Source organism: Ovis aries, chromosome 23, assembly GCF_016772045.2.
Source record: "Ovis aries strain OAR_USU_Benz2616 breed Rambouillet chromosome 23, ARS-UI_Ramb_v3.0, whole genome shotgun sequence".
NCBI classification, from domain to species: domain Eukaryota; kingdom Metazoa; phylum Chordata; class Mammalia; order Artiodactyla; family Bovidae; genus Ovis; species Ovis aries.
In genome coordinates, this window is record NC_056076.1 from 21,841,125 (window position 1) to 21,859,596 (window position 18,472).

Below are 18,472 nucleotides of genomic sequence, written 5' to 3' on the forward strand. Positions count from 1 at the left end.
CTTGTTCCATGAGAGGAAACAAGTTTTGAAGCGTTAGCTGTTACACATAAAGCTGCAAGGCAGAAGAGATTTTCTATCTGTCTCAATATTGTGATAATCATTTAGTGCTATCCACTAAATACTTCTGGCTCCCTTGGCAGGCAGCTGGTAGGTTTGCAATTTTCCATCCCCTTAAAATATGGGTTAGCCATATGACTTGCTCTGGCCCCTGATATGTGAACAAAAATGACGCAAAGAAGCTTTAAGAGACAGTGCGCAACTTGCCTGCTCTCTTCCTTCTGCGATGGTGCTGGAGGCATTCAAGACAGTAACTGCTCCCTCAGCTTGGTTCCCAGAGCGGGAGAAGGCAGAGCCCCAGCCAACCAGTACATACGCCACTGAGATTAGGGGGCTGCACATTAGTACAGCGTAACTCATCCTACCGTGACGTGTACAAATACAAATGCCTAAACAGTCATAATTGTTTGGACACAGCTGCTAACAGAAAGACTTGTTTTCACAGTGCTGTAACTTCTTTTGATGTTAAAAAAACAGTATTAAACGAACAAATGCAGACGACTGAAACCTTAAAGCGAGGGAGACCTAATTTAGCTCCAAAGTTTAGCTGGGAAGAAAAGTCTCTCCTAGAAGAGCCAACTATAAGCACTTAAAAAGCTACGGCTTTAAGACTGTCAAAATGTTGGTAATTACCGAAGTGAGAAGATGACTATATGGGAATTCATTATACAATTCTACTTGCGCATATATTTGAAACAGTCCACAGTAAATGTTAAAGAGAGATAGAGAGATGACGGGGCGGGGGTGGGGGGGGGGATACAAACAATCTGAAGAATTTTAAAAAAAACTCCAACAAATTTTTCAATAAATAAAAGTGCTACCGGTTGTAAGCCCTTGGAGAGTTGGGGTGGGTGGAAGAGTTTTTAAAAGTGTTAAAAGCTTACTGGTGCTATGTTCATACAAGCCACAGAAACGCAGTGCCTTGGGGCTACTAGACTATGAGAGAAATCTAAGACGGCTCACTGTTTAAAAAAAAAAATCCTCAATTCCTAATTAAGTTTAACTAGATACTTTTCATGGGCCCCAAAATAGAGGATGTTTGAGATGACAAGTACTTGGCAGCTTGTTCAGGGCAACCTTCTTGTCACTGCTGATAGGAAAATTTAGCTCTGTGATATCCGTGCGTGCGTGCATGCTCAATCGCTTCAGTGGAGTCTGCCTCTTTGTGACCCACCCCATGGACCATGGCCCGCCAGGCTCCTCTGTCCATGGCATTCTCCAGGCAAGAATATTGGAGTGGGTTGTCGTGCCTCCTCCACGGGATCTTCTCAATCCAGGGATCACAACCACATCTCCTGCATTGCAGGCAGATTCTTTACCACTGAGCCACCAGGGAAGCCCGTGACATAGGTACTTAATGGCAATGCACAAACTATAACTCGGGTCCTCTGACTCTTAATTCATGCAACTTCTTCCTTCCCAGGCTAGCAGACCAGCCTGTTTTAACAGTATCTCAATAGTTTTACTTTGAATATCCAGCAGAAGGAATCTTGTTATCTCTTCCCATTGCAATTCTGCATTATGACATCTGCCGAGATGCCATTAGCTCTAAGTGAACAGAAATGACATCTCAAACTGCTTAAATGTAAGGAAAATCACTGGCTCACATAATTGTTATTCCAGGGGTAGGGTGGAAAGCAGGATTGGCTTAGCCTAACAACTCCTGCTCCTTTCCTCTGCAATTCTTTCAGCACTATTCTAGAGCTGGTTTCCTCCTTTGAGTTTGATAACAAGATCACTCTAGCAGCTCAGAGCCTCATAGTCAGATCTGACAACATCTACAGAAAGAGACGGGCCTCTTCCCTGTGCCTTGGACAAGAAAAAAATTCTTTCCCAGAAGCTTCTGCACACTTTCCTCAGCCTAAAATGGGAACATGCCTATTTTTTAATCAGTCCCTAGCAAGGGGTATGGGACTACCATGACTGCCTTAGATTACTCAGGGCCACTGACAGCCACACAGTGGGGAGAAGAGAAGCCATGCCTGGGAGAGAACTGCACGTCAACACAAGCACAGCCAGTGACTCCTAATCTAGAGCCAAGAAGCCTTGGGAAGTTGAAGAACTCCCTCACGAACTTTCTGAACACATTATATAAGTTGTGTGTGAGTGAGAGAGAGACCTGGTACTACCTTTTAAAAATCTGCACATAAAGTTAATAAAACTCAATTTTCTTTAAAAGCATTAACCCCCTAATTCATAATTTTTTGAACAGCACAGAGGCGATGTAGCACACACTATCTGGGCTTGTACCTGGCTCTCGCACCTTTTATCAGGGAAGTTCACACAAGTGGTTACCCACATTATAAGACTCGTGATGATTAAGGAAGCAGCATGTGGAGGGCTGATATCAGACAGTATAAACCGTATTGAGCAAAGCACTAAATAAAATCTAGCTATTATTTCTCTCCTACAAATACGGTTCTACAATGGGAAGAATTCCAAAAACATTTCTGAGGTAACAATGGTTTGTAACATAAACTTCATGTGTACAACAGTGTATCTCTACATCTGTATACCTGCAGGGTGCTCACCACCAAAAATTCAGCTTCCATCTGTCAACATACAGTTGATCTCCTTTATCCATTTTGCCCTTGAGTAACCACTACTCTGTTCTCTGCATATACATGTCTGTTTTGTCCAATCTGTTCATTTATTTCGGTTTTCTGTTTGTTTTTTAGATTCCACATGAGTGAAATCACACGGTATTTAGTCTGACTTACTGCACTTAGCATAATATCCTCAAGGTCCATCCATGTTATTGCAGATGGCCAGATGTCATCTTCTTCACGGCTGAGTAGTAGTCCACTGTGTCTATATACCACATATTCTTTATCTGCCCATCTCCTGATGGGCACTCAAGTTGTTTTCATGTCTTGGCCATTGTACATACGTAAGGCTGCAATGGATGCAGGCACATAGATACCTTTCTGAATTCATGCTTTTGATTCTTTGGATAAATACCCAGAAGTGGAAGGGTGGATCATATGGTAGTTCTAGCCTTAATTTTTTAAGGAACCTCCAAACTGTTTTCCATAGCGGCTGCATCAATTGACATTCTCACCAACTGTGTATGAGAGCTCCCTTTAAGAATAATGAAAACTTTTGATATTGAAAAGCAGACATTTCTTTTTAGCTGTCTAGCAGCCATCCTCAATTCTTTTCGGGAGAATTACCTTTCTCCAGCCTGTATAATCTTGCTGAGACTTTATCAGCATATGTCTATCTCAGGTTCACTGGTGCTCTCTATACAAAAACACAAAGGGGGAGACCTTCCCCCTCTTTCTTTCTCTGTTGGAAACCTTTCTCGCTAGTTATGCACATTTTAGCATTTAGAAGGTTCATGTTCATAATGAAACTCTATTATAGGTCAGTAGTATGTAAAGTTGAGTGAAAGTGTTAGTCGCTCAGTCGTGTCTGACTTTTTGTGACCCAATGTACTGTAGCCCACCAGATTCCTCTGTCCATGGACTTCTCCAGGCAAGAACACTGGGGTGAGTTGCCATTCCCTTCTCCAGGGGATCTTCCCAACCCAGGGATCAATCCCGGGTCCCTGCCCTGCAGGTGCATTCTTTGCAGTCTGAGCCACCAGGGAAGCCCATAGCACGTAAGGGCAGAGATTATCCAAAGGTAGGAGAAAAGCATATGTTATCCAGCTAGGTTGTTTTAGGTTTAAAGTCCTCAACAAATTTTCCTGGAATTCTACTTTTACTATGCTACTCTACATCACTAGATTCCAGGTTACTTTGATCCGTCTTATTTCCACCTTCCTGCCCAATCTGAATCTCGCTACTGTTTTTAGCTCCCATTTTGAGTCTGTGGAGAAAAGCAGCTTTTAAATGTCAGGGCTCAGAGAAACCCAGGCTACATGGCCGTGTGCTGCTTTCTGCTGACAGAGCCTACCCTAACTTCTGTACCTAACACCCCGCGCCCCAGGTTCTCTCCCGGCTTCCCTGGTCCCCACAGCACCCTCTCTCTAAAACACACACTCCTTACCCTCCTTCAGTCTCTAAGTACAACCCAAATCAAACTTGGAAAAATTGCCTGCTGATAATCACATCCAACTGGGAGTTTCTTTCCCCTATAGTTATCATGTCTCTCTGTAATATTCTAATTTACAAAAAGAAAGTTAAGTCAACTCTCATCTGACCCAGAAACATCTACGACTTCCATGTGCAAGTGAAAAAAAAAAAAAAAACTGGGGTGGAAGAATTACTTTTCCCTATATAACTTTTAGTACTGTCAGGATATTTTACTATGTAAACATCAACTTCTATTAAAAAAAAAAAATTCCCATTACTTAATAATGCAAAAAAAAAAAAAAAAAAGAAATGACTTTAGTCTCCTTACTCTCCCAGTAGTATTTTTATGCAGGAACATGTGGACATCAGATGGAGAGAAGAAAGCATCCCTAAATTCATAATCATTTTTGTTTAGTTTTGCTTGGAGGGTGCCAAGTCAACAGGCAGCAACTTGCTGCCAGAGGCTTATGGTCTGGTTATTAAGCCAGCCAATGGAGTTCTACTGCCGAAAGTTTAAGGGAAATCTGAAGACCTTCATTGAGCCCCTGGCCTTGCAGGAAGTGATACAGGCAAGGATTTCTAGGTGCCCAGGTGATGGCCTGACTGGGTCAGTCACTGCCACTTCTCAAAAGTCTTGGAGCTGCTAAGAAATGAGAACAGAATAAGTCAGGGCTGGCAATCAAGCCTTGCTGCAGGTGTGGGTCAAGTGAATCGCAAGTGGACCCCACCTGTCAGTCCCAACCTTCTTACATGTTATTTTATTACATTTTTTGTTATATATGAGAGTATTCTACATAGGACATTTGCCATATTATTAAAAAATAGCTATTTTAATTGTTAAGCTTGAACTGTGGATTCGTCAAAATCTGCTGCTTCATTTAAGCCCCACCCACAAAGTATCCTTATTTTGAGATTGATCTTCAAGACACCATCCAACCTTCTCCAATGGGCTGAGTCAGCACTGGATTCACTGCCTACTTCCAACCCTCCATCTTCTGTTGCTTGCAACACTCAAGTTGCCTTCTAACACTGTCTTCATCATCAGCCTCCATCCTGCAATCTGTCCTCTGTCTCAGAGCCTGACACCAACCTACGTATTGATTTCTTACACAATGTGTGTGTGTGCTCAGTCGTGTCCAACTCTTTTGCAACCCCACAGACTGTAGCCCGCCAGGCTCCACTGTCCATGACATTCCCCAGGCAAGAATACTGGAGTGGGTTGCCATTCCCTTCTCCAGGGGATCTTCCCGACCCAGGGATCAAACCTGGGTCTCCTACATTGGAGGCAGATTCCTTAATGCCTGAGACACCAGGGAAGCCCCTACCTTACACGGTCCTTCAGCCCAAACACAGACACAGATTACACCCAGCCACACTCTCCCCATTTGGCACACACACTCCTCACCCCACCAAACCTGCCCGTCTCCATCTGCCCCTGAGCCACTTCCTCTTCCCCCATCCCACTTCCCACATGCGCAGCTACCAACCTAGAAGTCATACAACCTTGGTAATAACGCCCTCCTGACACGAAAAAACCCTCACCCACTGGACCTTTCAGCTTTTCAGTCCGAAGCCCAGGCCAGCGCCACTGTTTTATCCTGCTTCTACTTCTAGGATATTATCATTACAGAGAAAGTCCTGACAACAGGCTGACTAGGTCCACTGTAAACCTGTCTCACCAGCCCGGCCAGCCATGTGTACACACCCTCTTGGCCATGTATATACACCCTCTTGGCCACGTGTGCACAGCCCCTTGGCCACACCAGGCAGCCCCAGTCCCGACTCCACAGTCTCTCTTCCCGAGACTCACACCGCTCTGCTCCGCTCAGAGCCCTCCCCGCCCTCAGGGGCCGTGCTCTCCCCTGGCACACTTGACTGCATCCCCTCCCAGAGCCTCGAAAGCCTTGTTCCACACACTTTCCTCCTCTCCCACACTCACCAGCCCTTTCACCTAAGGTAACTGTAAGAGGTGAGGGCTTGGTCTCTCACCAATAAAACAAGATTCCAAAAACAAATGAACTGCCAACACTGAAAAATCAGGACTTTTCACTTTAAAAAATCAGGATTCCTGGCTCCTGTGGGAATACAGAACCCTCTGCCTCGAAGGAGGGGCACACCCAAAGAGCAAAGTCCTTCGAGCTGATGGCTGGCCGGCTGGCCACCCTGTCCCTCCTTCCTTGTCCCGCCACCCCGTGCGGGCCCCTGCTCTCACAGGCCACCCCACTGCTTACACACAGGCTCTGCTACCCACCCCCGACCCCGGTCCTGGAGGGACCCCACCCTCTCCCCTTCTCGCTTCCCCGGGGAACTGGCTCCCCTTGCGGCCACCACTTCTCACTGTGTAATAGGATTTCTCTGTCGGCTCTGCTGGAGCCACAGAGGCTCTCCAGGTCCTCCCACCCAGGAGCACCGGAAACTGAGCGCTGGACGGTCGCTGCTCACAAGGCCGCCCCCATGGCTCTCCTGGCTTTGCTCTGTTTCTCCTCCCGACCTCCGGCGATCCGGCACCTGAAAACACCTCTGAGTGCCACACAGACCCCACAGTGAGCACACTCTCCCCGAAACACTGCCACCGGCCAGCCCAGGCCTTAGAGTGTCTCTCAGGGAAAAACTCGATCCAAACCTAACCACAGTCCTGCACCTCCAAAGGTTCGCAGGCGAATTCTCTTATTCAGCATTACCACTCACTCCTCAGCTGCGAAGCACCGGTGCTTAAGAGACCAGTCACTGAAGGTCCCTACCTCTGCTGAGGAACTCAGTCTAAAGGGAACACAGATGGATAAACTGAGCGTCAACATGATACACATCGAGACAGAGGAAAAAGCAGCACCAAGGGGAAGGCCAGGGAGGGCCCGGGCCGCCTCCTGGGAGAAACGCTAGCGCCGTCCTCGGCCTCTCACACACCCACTGCCACCACCGCAGCCCAGGCCTCCTGCAAGTCTCCTCACTGGTCTCCACGCCTCTCTTCCACCCATCCTGCCTCCTGCTCAAAATCATGCTCCCCACTGCAGCGGGGTGATCTGCCTAAAATCTGAAACAGAGTCCTCTCCTGCTCAAAGCCTTCCAACAGCACTGGGATGAATGTCCATTGTCCCATCACCCAACACCAATTTCTCTCCCTGCATCTCACCTCTCTTTCCGTTGCGCCAGTGGCCCTTCAGCTACACTGATCTTTCTGTTCCTTAGGGTGAGCTCTCTTTTGCTGCCTGACTTCTGCACACACCACTCTTGTTATCTGGAATCCTCTGGCCCCCACTCTCTGTACTAAAATCTTTCCTGACATCTGGATCTTAACTGGAATGTCATTTCCCCATTATTTAGCTTGCTTTGAAAACTCTCATAATTCACTTAATTATCCTTGTTTTTCTCTACCCCACTAGATTGTATGATCAACAAGCACAGGGACCGTGTTTTTTGTTCACTGTGTATTTACAGTATCTGGCACTTGGCATATACTCAATAAATATTTGCTCAATGATGATGTAAAAGTCTCTTTCCTTCTCTGAAGTCCCAAATGTAAGCATCCCCTTGGGTTCATTTCTCAGCCCTCTCTTCCACGCCCTGTTTTCATCATCTCCAGGCTGCTCACGCTCATCTGTACCTCCAGAACTGACCTCTCCTGCCAAGATCAAGCTCCATAATTATGAGGCCTGCAGGACAGTTTCAGGAATTCCTCTCTGGCACCTGCAGCTGAATGTGTCTCAAGACACACCGGGCAACTATCCTCAGACAAACTCTCCTGTCTTTTTGCATTTCTGTTAATGATGATATTCTTCTAGAGGTCCAGTGACTAACTTCTCTCTTTCCTTCACTCACTGACAAGAAAAACTGATTCCACCTCTGAAAATGCACCTATATGTTCCTGTACATATGGTCAACTAGACCGGTGCACCTCAGGTACTACCTCTAGTCTTAAAATAAAAATCACCCAACTACACACATATCAAAGTTAAATTCGGATGTCAGTCAACAGTCCCATCAAAATCAATGGCTCTCTGCTGCTGCTGCTGCTGCTGCTGCTGCTGCTGCTGCTAAGTCGCTTCAGTCGTGTCTGACTCTGTGCGACCCCATAGACGGCAGCCCACCAGGCTCCGCCGTCTCTGGAATTCTCCAGGCAAGAACACTGGAGTGGGTTGCCATTTCCTTCTCCAATGCATGAAAGTGAAAAGTGAAAGGGAAGCTGCTCAGTCGTGTCCAACTCTCAGCGACCCCGTGGACTGCAGCCCACCAGGCTCCTCTGTCCATGGGATTTTCCAGGCAAGAGTACTGGAGTGGGGTGCCACTGCCTTCTCCGAATGGCTCTCTACTGTCCTCCAAATAATGTGATCTTCTTCTGCTTGGCATTCGAAGCCTCTCAATCTTGTGTGCACTATCCTAACCAGGCAGTCTACTGAGAGTTTAGTGGTTAAACCATAAACTCTGGAGCCAGACTGTCATGTAAAAGCACAGAAACAGGGATGAGTGCAGATTCCAGCTTCACCAACTTCCCTGGACTGTGGTCCCTTCATCTTTCATCTGTACAACGGGATAACGGTAAGAGTATTAACCTCCAGGGACTGTTAATAGATGAGTTACAATGAAAACTAAGAAACAGACAAAACAACAGATTAAAGGAATAGAACACTTAGAATAGTGCCCGGCACTGATCAGTGCTACAAGCATGCATCCTGTCTGTGCTTTGTAGCACCGTCTCCAGCTGTCAACAGCCTGCATCCCAGTCTATCTCAATCAACCTGCTGTTCCCCTGATACCTTGTTCCCCAAGCCTCCCCTCGTGAGGTGAGAGCCCGCAACAGCAGCTCATCAACACTGGCTGGTAAGCCACCAGCACTGCACCCCTTCCTCCAACTCAGAGCATTTCCAGTCAAAAGCTCCTACCGCCAAGCCCCTTTCTTTTGGGGGCATCCTTACAGCTCAAGCGCTGAAATGCGCCAGAGGCTGCTTGTCGTAGGGCTCCAGCTCTGGGCAAAGATGCCTCGTCTACCATTAACGGTCTTCTCCGTCCCTCTCCTTTCTCACCCCTCTCCCAAGTTTCCCATCAGAGACCGTCTTGCAACCCTTCTCCACGCTGAGTGGCAACGCTGTTCTTGTTCTCTTATGCCCCTGATTCTGGGTAAAAGTTGAAGTTCTCCTGCCTGCTCTCCCTGCAGGGACTGCAACAGTCCTATTTTGTTAGGATGTGTCCTGTTTGCATGGAAACACTTAAAATAATTAAAACTAATTCTGCAGCCTGACTATGAGCAGAATATGGACTTCTCTCTGAAGCGGTCAGACCTCACTTAACCCTCTACAATGCCTGCCATGCACAGGGACTTGTAAATACTAATAAAATGTTTATTGATAACTCACTAATCCCAAGAGATGGAAAAATGAGACTACTAGAAAATTTCACTCACTCTTTAACCTTAAGAGAAATAATAAATTATAAACTGCAATGTACAATTTCCAAAGACCAATCCAATAACTTAGCATGTGGCTTTACCAACAAATGCAAATTCTCCTTCTTTTTATAACTAAACTGATACTTTAAAAAAATCTTTTATTATTATTTTTTTAACAAAAAGGAAGTCGTAACTACCGAGGACATAAAAATCTAGCAAAAACCATGACATCTAAACCTAAGGAACTGTCTTCTATTCACTTCAAGGCTCCCCAGAAGGCTTTATCTAGTGTCCCTTAGTGTTTGTCCCACAGCTAAGGTTATCAACCAGAAGGCTACATACCAGAAACCTGTGCTCAGACACCTTCACAGAGCCCGTGACTTACAGAAGCATCACACATTCTCTGTGTGACATCAGAAGTTACAGCGACTGTAAGAGATTCTTATAAATATGCATAGGAATTTATTCTATAACTCATGCCACTGCATAAGAACCCTAACAATTAAGGGAGAAGTTAAGACATGTAACATCAGAGATGCACTCTGAGATGAACTCTCACTGCTAATGCTACATCTGCCCTAAAACATGCTTTCTCCTTAAGGACTAAAAGGGTTTCACATTGAAGATGTCCCTACAGAAATACAAGGAAAATGGCAGAGGAGAGCCTGAACTGAATGACTGATCACTGACTTCTAATTTCAAAAAGAATCAAGTAGTTATACCCTCGGCAATGCTAGTCAGTGTGGACCTTTGACAGCAAGCTGCTTGAATCTACTCCACAAGGAGTACGGAGACTGAGAATAAAGACTCAGAAACTCTGACAACAACGTTATAGAATTTTACATCCACTGAATCTAAAACTACAAAATTGGAAGCTATACATTGTACATTTTTTATTTCATTTTTCTTGTAATTCATTTTTTACATATGTTAGAAAAGAACTGGCCCAGGACAAAAACTGGTCGTCAGGGACATTTGCTTCCGGGAAGAAACAAACATAGTAAAACTTGTAAATGAGGAGAGAAGGCAAAACCTCAGTCCCTGAAGAACAACACAGTGGTGACTACCCTGGGTCTCACCTTTGCCTCATACATCCTGGACTTGGAGCTGAAGGAGCTGGCCAGCTGGAAATGCTAACAGGCACAGACCAAAAGCAAAAAAAAAAAAAGCCCAACAAAAGCCTGCTCTCTCCAGCCAAAGGACCAGAAAAGGAACATCCTAGCTAGAGAGAAAACTCTGCAGCGGGGGGGCCGGGGGGAACCACTCTACTCCAGACAAACAGCATAGGAAAAACTGTGGCCCACCCAGGCCAACAAAGGTAAGGTACAAGCTCAGACTTCCATATCCTCACCAAGCTGAAACAAGGCACCCCAACCCTCTCCACAATGGAGTGCTGCTGAGAAGGCCAAGTAAAGCACCCAGGCTTTCACCTATGTCAGCTGGTAACAAAGCACCCTTCCACACCATGTTCCCTGAGAATCCTGGACCTCTAAGCCCACCTGGCCGTAACAGAACACTCTCTCTGCTTCTTAGGTCAAGGGAAGTCAAGTGGGGAGCCGGTACTTCTACTACACCTAGCAGTAACAAGGCAGCACCACATGGCATCCCCTATCCCTGATGGAGAGGTAGCCAAAAAAAAGCCAGCTACAACAGAGGCTCAAATAAGATCTCGAATTTCAGAGCATACTATGAAAATTTCCAGGTTTTAATTTAAAAAAATCACTTGCAATACCAAAAGCCAGGAGGACCTCAAACTAAATGAAAAAGACATCAGCAGACACCAACACTAAAATGACAGAGACAGCAGGATTATCTGAGAATGATTATAATGCAGCTATGGCAGAACTGCTTCAACGAGAAATTTCAAGCATGCTTGAAATTTAAAATAAATAACCTCAACAAAGAAAGAGCAGATACAAATAAGAACAAAATGGAAATTCTAGAGCTGAGAAATACTGAAATAAAAAGCTGATGAACTCAATAGCCCAATGGAAGGGACAAAACTGGAAGACACAACAACAGATATTACTCCATCTGAACAGCGGAAAGAAACTAGAGAACTGCCAGCCTTAGGAACCTGCGGGACCGTAAGAAAAGATCTAACATCTAAGTAATTAAGAGTTGAGAGGACAGAGAAGAGAGTGGACTGAAAAAGCACTCATTTAATGGTGGGACTTCCCTGGTGGTCCAGGGGCTAAAACTCTGAGCTCCTAATGCAGGGGGCCTGGTTTCAGTCCCTGGTCAGGGAACTAGATCCCATATGCCACAACTAAAATAATAATAATAAAAAAAGATCCTGCATGCTGCAATCAAGATTTAAGACCCTGAGAGCTGCAACTAAGGCTGGTACAGCCAAATAAATAAATTAATAAGTTTTTAAAAAAGAAAAGAAATAATAGCAAAAACTTACTGAATTTGCCAGAAGACATAAACCTGCAGGTTCAGGGAGTTGAGTGAATGCAAACAGGATAAACCCAAAGGAATCCAAACCAATATTTACTGCAATTAAACTGAAAACTAGAAGTAAAGAAAAAGTCCCGAGGATGGTGAGAGATAACGATAACTTAAATACAGAGGGAAAACCTGCAAACAGCAGGTTTCTCACTAAAAACCACGGAAGCCGTTCAACTTCCCTGGTGGTCCGGCAGTTAAGATTCCACGCTTCCAGTGCAGGGGGCGTGGGTTCGATCCCTGGTCAGGGAGCTAGGATCCCATGCTGCACGGTACGGCCAAACAGAACAAAACCATGAAAACTGTAGAAATAAAAAAGGCTGTAATTTAGAAAAAAAGAAAAAAGAAAAGGAAGGAAGAAACCATAGAGGCCAGAGGTAAATGGTACAACAGTTTTTAAGTGCTGAAAGAAAAGACCCACACGGAATCCTGGGCTTCCCTGGTGGCTCAGTGGTAAAGAATCCACCTGCCAACGCAGGAGTCACAGGTTCCATCCTTGATCCAGGAAGATCCCACATGCTGTGCAGCAACTAAGCCCACGTGCCACGACTATTGAGCCTGTGTTCCAGAGCAAAGAAGCCAAAACTACTGAGCCCACGCGCTGCAACCACTGAAGCCTGCACGCCCTAGGGGCCATGCTGCTGCTGCTGCTGCTGCTACTGAGTCACCTCAGGCGTGTCCGACTCTGTGTGACCCCACAGATGGCAGCCCAATGCATGAAGTGAAAAGTGAAAGGGAAGCCAGTCATTTGTGTCCGACTCTTAGCGACCCCACAGACTGCGGCCCACCAGGCTCCTCCATCCATGGGATTTTCCAGGCAAGAGTACTGGAGTGGGGTGCCATTGCCTTCTCCACCTAGAGGCCATGCTCCGCAACAAAGAGGAGACACCATAATGAGAAGCCCATGCATCGCAACTAGAGAGCAGTCCCAGTCTCTCCAATGAGAGGAAAGCCCACACAGCAACGGAGACCCAGCACAGCCAAAAATAAATACATAAAAATTAAAAGGAAAAAACACAACAACACATAGTCCTATACCCAGAGAAAATATCCTTCAGGAATGAAGAGCACAATCGAGGCATTCTCAAATGAAGAAAATCTAAGGAAGTTTGTCACCAGCAGACATACCTTTAAGAAAGGCTAAAGAAGTTCTTAAAAAAGAAATAATAAGGGAAGGAATCTTGAGACATCAGGAGAAAACACAATACGCAAAAATACAGAAAAAGAGGCTTCCCTTCTTCCCTCGAGTTTACTCGTTTATGTTTGTGAAAGCAAAAACTATAACAGTGTCTAGGGTGCTTATTAATGTTTTAGAAGAAATACATACAATCTTATTAAAATGAGTGAGGATTAAGCGATGCACAGGGAAGCAAAGGTTCTGAGCTACATTTGAACACGTAAAACGATGACACTGGTCGACAGTGATTAGCTACATATATATAATGTAATACTTAGAAAAAGTATACCAGTAAAAATATTTTTAACTAAAAAAACCATACAAAGAAATACACTCAAAAAAACAGTATGTGTGTGTGAGCATGTGTTCAGTTGAGTCCGACTCTTTGTGACTCCATGAACTGTAGCCGACCAGGCTCCTCTGTCTATGGCATTTTCTAGGCAAGAATACTGGAATGAGTTGCCATTTCCTTCTCCACAAAAACAGTATATATAAATTAAAATGGAATTCTAAAAAAACAAAAAACAAAAACTCAAGTAACTCACAGGAAGCTGAGGGCAGAACAGGAGGGGGCCAATAGTCAGAGAAACAAAAAAATGGAGGGAATAAACAAAAAGTTAAATGTCAGACTTAAGTTCTAACATCAATAATTACATTAAATGTAAATGGTCTAAACACCTCAATGAAAAAGACAAAGATTGCTAAAATCAGTTAAAGAAAAACAACCCTACTATATATATGCTGTCTACAGGACACAATTCAAACGAAACATAGGCAGGTTGAAAGTAAAAGAATGGAAAAGGATATATCATCCAAACAATAATAGAGAAGCAATCAAACAAGAAAAAAGAAAAGTGGTAGCTATGTTAATATCAAAGTAGAATTCAGAGCAAAGAGAATTAGCAGAGACAGAGAAGGACATCATGCAGTGACAGAAAAGGCAAAGCCACCAGGAAGACACAGCCACCCTAGGTGTGTATGCACCAGAGAACTGGGGAATATATAAAGCTAAAACCGGATGTGACCTAAAAGGAGAAACAGACAAGGGACTTCCCTGGCAGTCCAACAGTTAAGACTCTACCTCCCAATGCAGACGGTGCGGGTTCAACCTTTGGTAAGAGAGCAGAGATCCCCACATGCCTCGGGGCCAGAAGACCAAAACATAAAACAGAAGCAATACTGCAACAAATTCAAGAAACACTTTAAGAATGGTCAACATTAAAAAATAAAAAAGAAACAGACAAACCCAAAAATACAGTTGGAGACTTCAATACTCCTCTCTCAAGAGTTAACAGAACACTTAAGCAGGAAGGTACAGAAGAACTCAGCACCATCAACCAACAGGATCTAATGAACATTTATAAAACACTCCAACAGCAGAAAACACATTCTAGTCAAGTGTCCACAGAACATATACCAAGATGGAGCATACTCTGAGTCATAAAACAAGCCAAAACAAATGTAAAAGAACTGAAACACACAGAGTTCGTTCTCCAATCACAACAAGATCAAAGTAGGAGCCAAAACCGGAAAGATAATAGTAAGATCTCCAAACACTTGGAAGCTAAACAACACACTTCTAAATAATCCATGGGTCAAAGAAGTTTCAAGAGAAATAAATACATAAACAGAGAGAAAATAGAAACACAACATAACAAAATTCATGAGACACAACTAAAACAGTGCTTAGAGGAAAATTTATAGTGCTAAACGCCCCCGTGAACATAAATCCAAATAGTACTTTACAAATTATTAGTAACTAGAATTCAACAACATATGAAAGAGACAAAAAACCAAGTGGGATTTATTATCCCAGGAATGCAAGGCTGGCTCAATTAAAAATCAATCAAAATAACCCATCATATCAATAGGCTAAAGAAGAAAAACTACATGACCATAAAAATCAATGCACAAAAAGCACTTATCGAAATTCAACACCCATTCATGATAAAAACTCTCAGAAAGACAGGAATAAAAGGGAACTTCCTCAACGTGATGAAGAGCATCTGCAAAAACCCTACAGTTAACACTAAACTTAATAGTGTGTAGCATAAATGCCCAACAATCAGCTTTTTTGGTTATACAATATAAATGCCTAGCATTAAGCTTCTGATCACCTAGGCATTCGAAGACATCCATCTTGAATAAACACACTGCCAGATATACAAGACAGAGTCAGGCCACCTCACCCATAAAATTCGGTTTTTTGGTTTTTTTCTTTAAGAGAGCTCTGTAGATTAGATAACTGACCATTTGACGGTTTGCTTTTCCCTTCCTGTGTCCTAATTCTTGCTCTTACATTTTACATTCACCAATGCAGAAGCCACAAAATCCCAGGAACCTCACCATCAGCCACAATGAAGGCAGAAGCCCAATCAGCACTTTCTACCCACAATCCCACTGTGAGGCCTCAGGAGTGCCATGCACCCTCCTCCAGGTCCTGTAAGTAATAAACCTCTTCTTTTCCAAGTTCCCTGATGGTTGTCACTGAGGTGTATCCTACAATCATGGTAAGAACCACTAGGGCCAGTCCAGACAAAACACTGGCTCCAAAAGGGGAAAAGTCTGGGTGGGGGCTCACCAGAGGCCCAGGCAAATGCCCTCGGTCATTTCTAGCCAATGGCGTCACTACGGACTGCCTGAAACTGACCCAGAACATAGTGAAAGACTGAATGCTTTCTCCCTAGGATCAGGGACAAGGCAAAAATGTCTTCTCTTACTATTCTTCTTAAACACAGCACTGCAAGTTTTAGCCAGTATCAATAAGAAGAGAAATAAACAGCACACAGAAGGAAAAGGAAGAAATAAAGCTGTCCCTATGTAGACATGACAAGGTTGTCTATTTAGAAAATCTCAAGGAGTCTACCAAAAAACTTCTAAACTAATAAATGGGTTCAGCAAGACTGTAGCATGCAAGATCAACATAAGAAAGAATATTTCTCTATACTAGCAATGAACACGCGGATCCCGAAAAATTTTAAACAGCAGTTGCTCAAAATACAAACACTTATACATAAGTCTAACAAAATTTAACAAAACATAGACTTGTATGATAAAACTACACAATGCTGATTAAAGATATCAAGAACCTAAATAAATGAAGAGACATACCATGTTCATAGATTAGAAGAGACAACATAGTAAGACATCAATTTTCCCCCAAATGGTATACAGGTCTAATGCAATTCCTATCAAAATTCCAATAAGACTTTTGTAAATATAAACAAGATTATTCTACAATTTATATGGATAGGCAAAGGAATGAAAAGCTAATCCAATTTTGAAAAAGAAGACTGAACTGGGAGGGATCATTCTACACCTACTTAAGACTTATATCCCACAGTAACCAAGGCTATAATATTGGAGGAGGGACAGACACAAAGATCAATAGAACAGAATAAAGAACCTAGAAACAGACTCATACACATACACTCAACTGATTTTTTTATACATACAAAAACAATTCCATGGAGGAAAATGTCTTTTCAACCAACAGTGTCACAATAGCCAAAACTGGAAACAACCAGATGCCCTTCAACAGGAAAATGGCTATAGGAACCATAAAAGTACATCCATATTATGAAATACTATTCAGCAATAAAAAGGAAGCAACTATTGATATACACAGCACTTCTCTCAGTCTCCAGAGAATTATGCTGGGGGGGGGGGGGGGGAGGGGGAAGACGTGAATTCCAAAAGGAACTTATATGATTCCATGTATAAAACATTTTTGAAATGACAAAATTATAGAATGGAGAACAGATTAGTGATTGCCAGGCCTTAAGAAGTGGATAGAGCGGGAGGGAAGAGGGTATGGTTATAAAAGAACAACATGCAGAAACCATGCAGTGTTGGAAGTGTTCTCTATCTTGACTGCATCAATGACACCGTCATAGTGGCTGATACCGCACTACAGTTTTACATGATACCCCTGGAAGCAAATGGGTAAAGGGTACATGGGATCTTTCTAGATTACTTCTTGTAAATGCATGTGGATCTGAAATTATGCCCCACAAAAAAAGTTTAATTTAAAAAGCCCAAAACTGGACCTTCACTCACTGCTCCAAGATTCATCACCCAATGTCAACACTTCAGAATAGGTCTACCTTTGTACCAACCCGTTATCAACCTTGCCTTTGCAGTCAACTGAGGATGCATAGTTATAAATATAAAATAGCATGCCTACCCTCAAGCACCATACACTCAAGTAGCAAGACGAACACAGGCATAAATCAACAATGGAAGACTTCATAAAGGAGATGGGATTTGAGCAAAGCCTTGAACAAGAGACAGCACTTTCACAAGTGGAAGTGGACAGGGGGACATCCTGGGTAGAAGAAATCATGTATAAAGACGCGGAGCTAAAAATAAGCACAGTACCTATGGAGAAAGGGGCACGTGTGCTTTGTGAAATTGCACAAAAGATGGAATAAGCAGTGTGGGGTAACAGTAGAAGGCCCCGAAAAGCCTGAGCAAGGAACGCAAATGTCACTTACTGAAAGAAGACTTCTTCACCAACCCAGCCAACCAAAGGCAGCAGCCCCACCCACCCACCCCCCAGTCTCTCCAGCACCCTTCACCTTTTCTTTCTAGCACCCGCACAAGTTGTAAGTATCATGTATTTACCTGCACGTTCATCTAATGCTATCTCACCCCAGTCATCCTGAGTACCTAGGAGCACTGGATCTGATACGCAGTAACTGCCCAGTACGCATTAACCGAGTCCATGAACCGACCGGTACTCACTCCTAGTCCTCTTCTACGCAGCTGCCTGTCTTCCTTCCTCCATTGTCTGTCACTCCATGCAGCCTGGTCCCTCTCTGACCGGCCACCTCTTTTAGTTCATCCCTCCTTTTTCCTTGCTCCACCTCAGCCCAGTTCTCAACCCACCATAAAAATAAAAACAGTATATTTTAAAACAGGACTTCACATTTGCAATGTTGTTAACACTCTTTTGAATCTCAACCAATTAAGAACCTATCCCAAGAATCTGCTACTGAAAACGGAGTACTACAGTTACAAGTTGTTACCGAAGCATAACAGATTCATGCATTACATAAACAAACAAGAAAGAGCTATTCCTGTCGTGGCCTTACTTTCCTGAATATGAGATGCTTTGCCCAGAACTGATGATCCTATCTGGTCCATGGAAAGCTGTCCACTGAAGACAGCCAGGACAGTACTCCTCAAAGCTACCAAGGTTACACAGAACAAAAGTGGAGACACTTCCACAGACCAAAGACTGAGGAGACATGACTTTAAATGCAATGCGGTGCCATGGACTGGAGCCTGGAACAGAAAGAGGGCACTAATGGAAAAACTGGCAAAATCCAAATAGTCTGGAATTTAGTTTAAAAAGAAAAGATACATATATACACACACACACAC

The 18,472-nt window shown here is 43.8% G+C and overlaps 1 protein-coding gene across 9 annotated transcripts in view; it reads right to left on the minus strand.

Annotated features, from left to right (window-relative positions):
- The window catches only part of GALNT1 (polypeptide N-acetylgalactosaminyltransferase 1), a 124,223-nt gene that overhangs the window by 102,832 nt on the left and 2,919 nt on the right, over positions 1 to 18,472 (minus strand). For 2 of the 9 annotated variants that reach the window (XM_060405202.1, XM_060405203.1), the window contains exon 1: positions 265 to 17,626. The exons of the other annotated variants lie outside the window; for them this stretch is intronic. The gene's annotated coding sequence lies outside the window, so the exon portion shown is untranslated. Of the gene's footprint in view, positions 1 to 264; positions 17,627 to 18,472 lie in introns of those variants that run through there. 9 annotated transcript variants of the gene reach the window in all.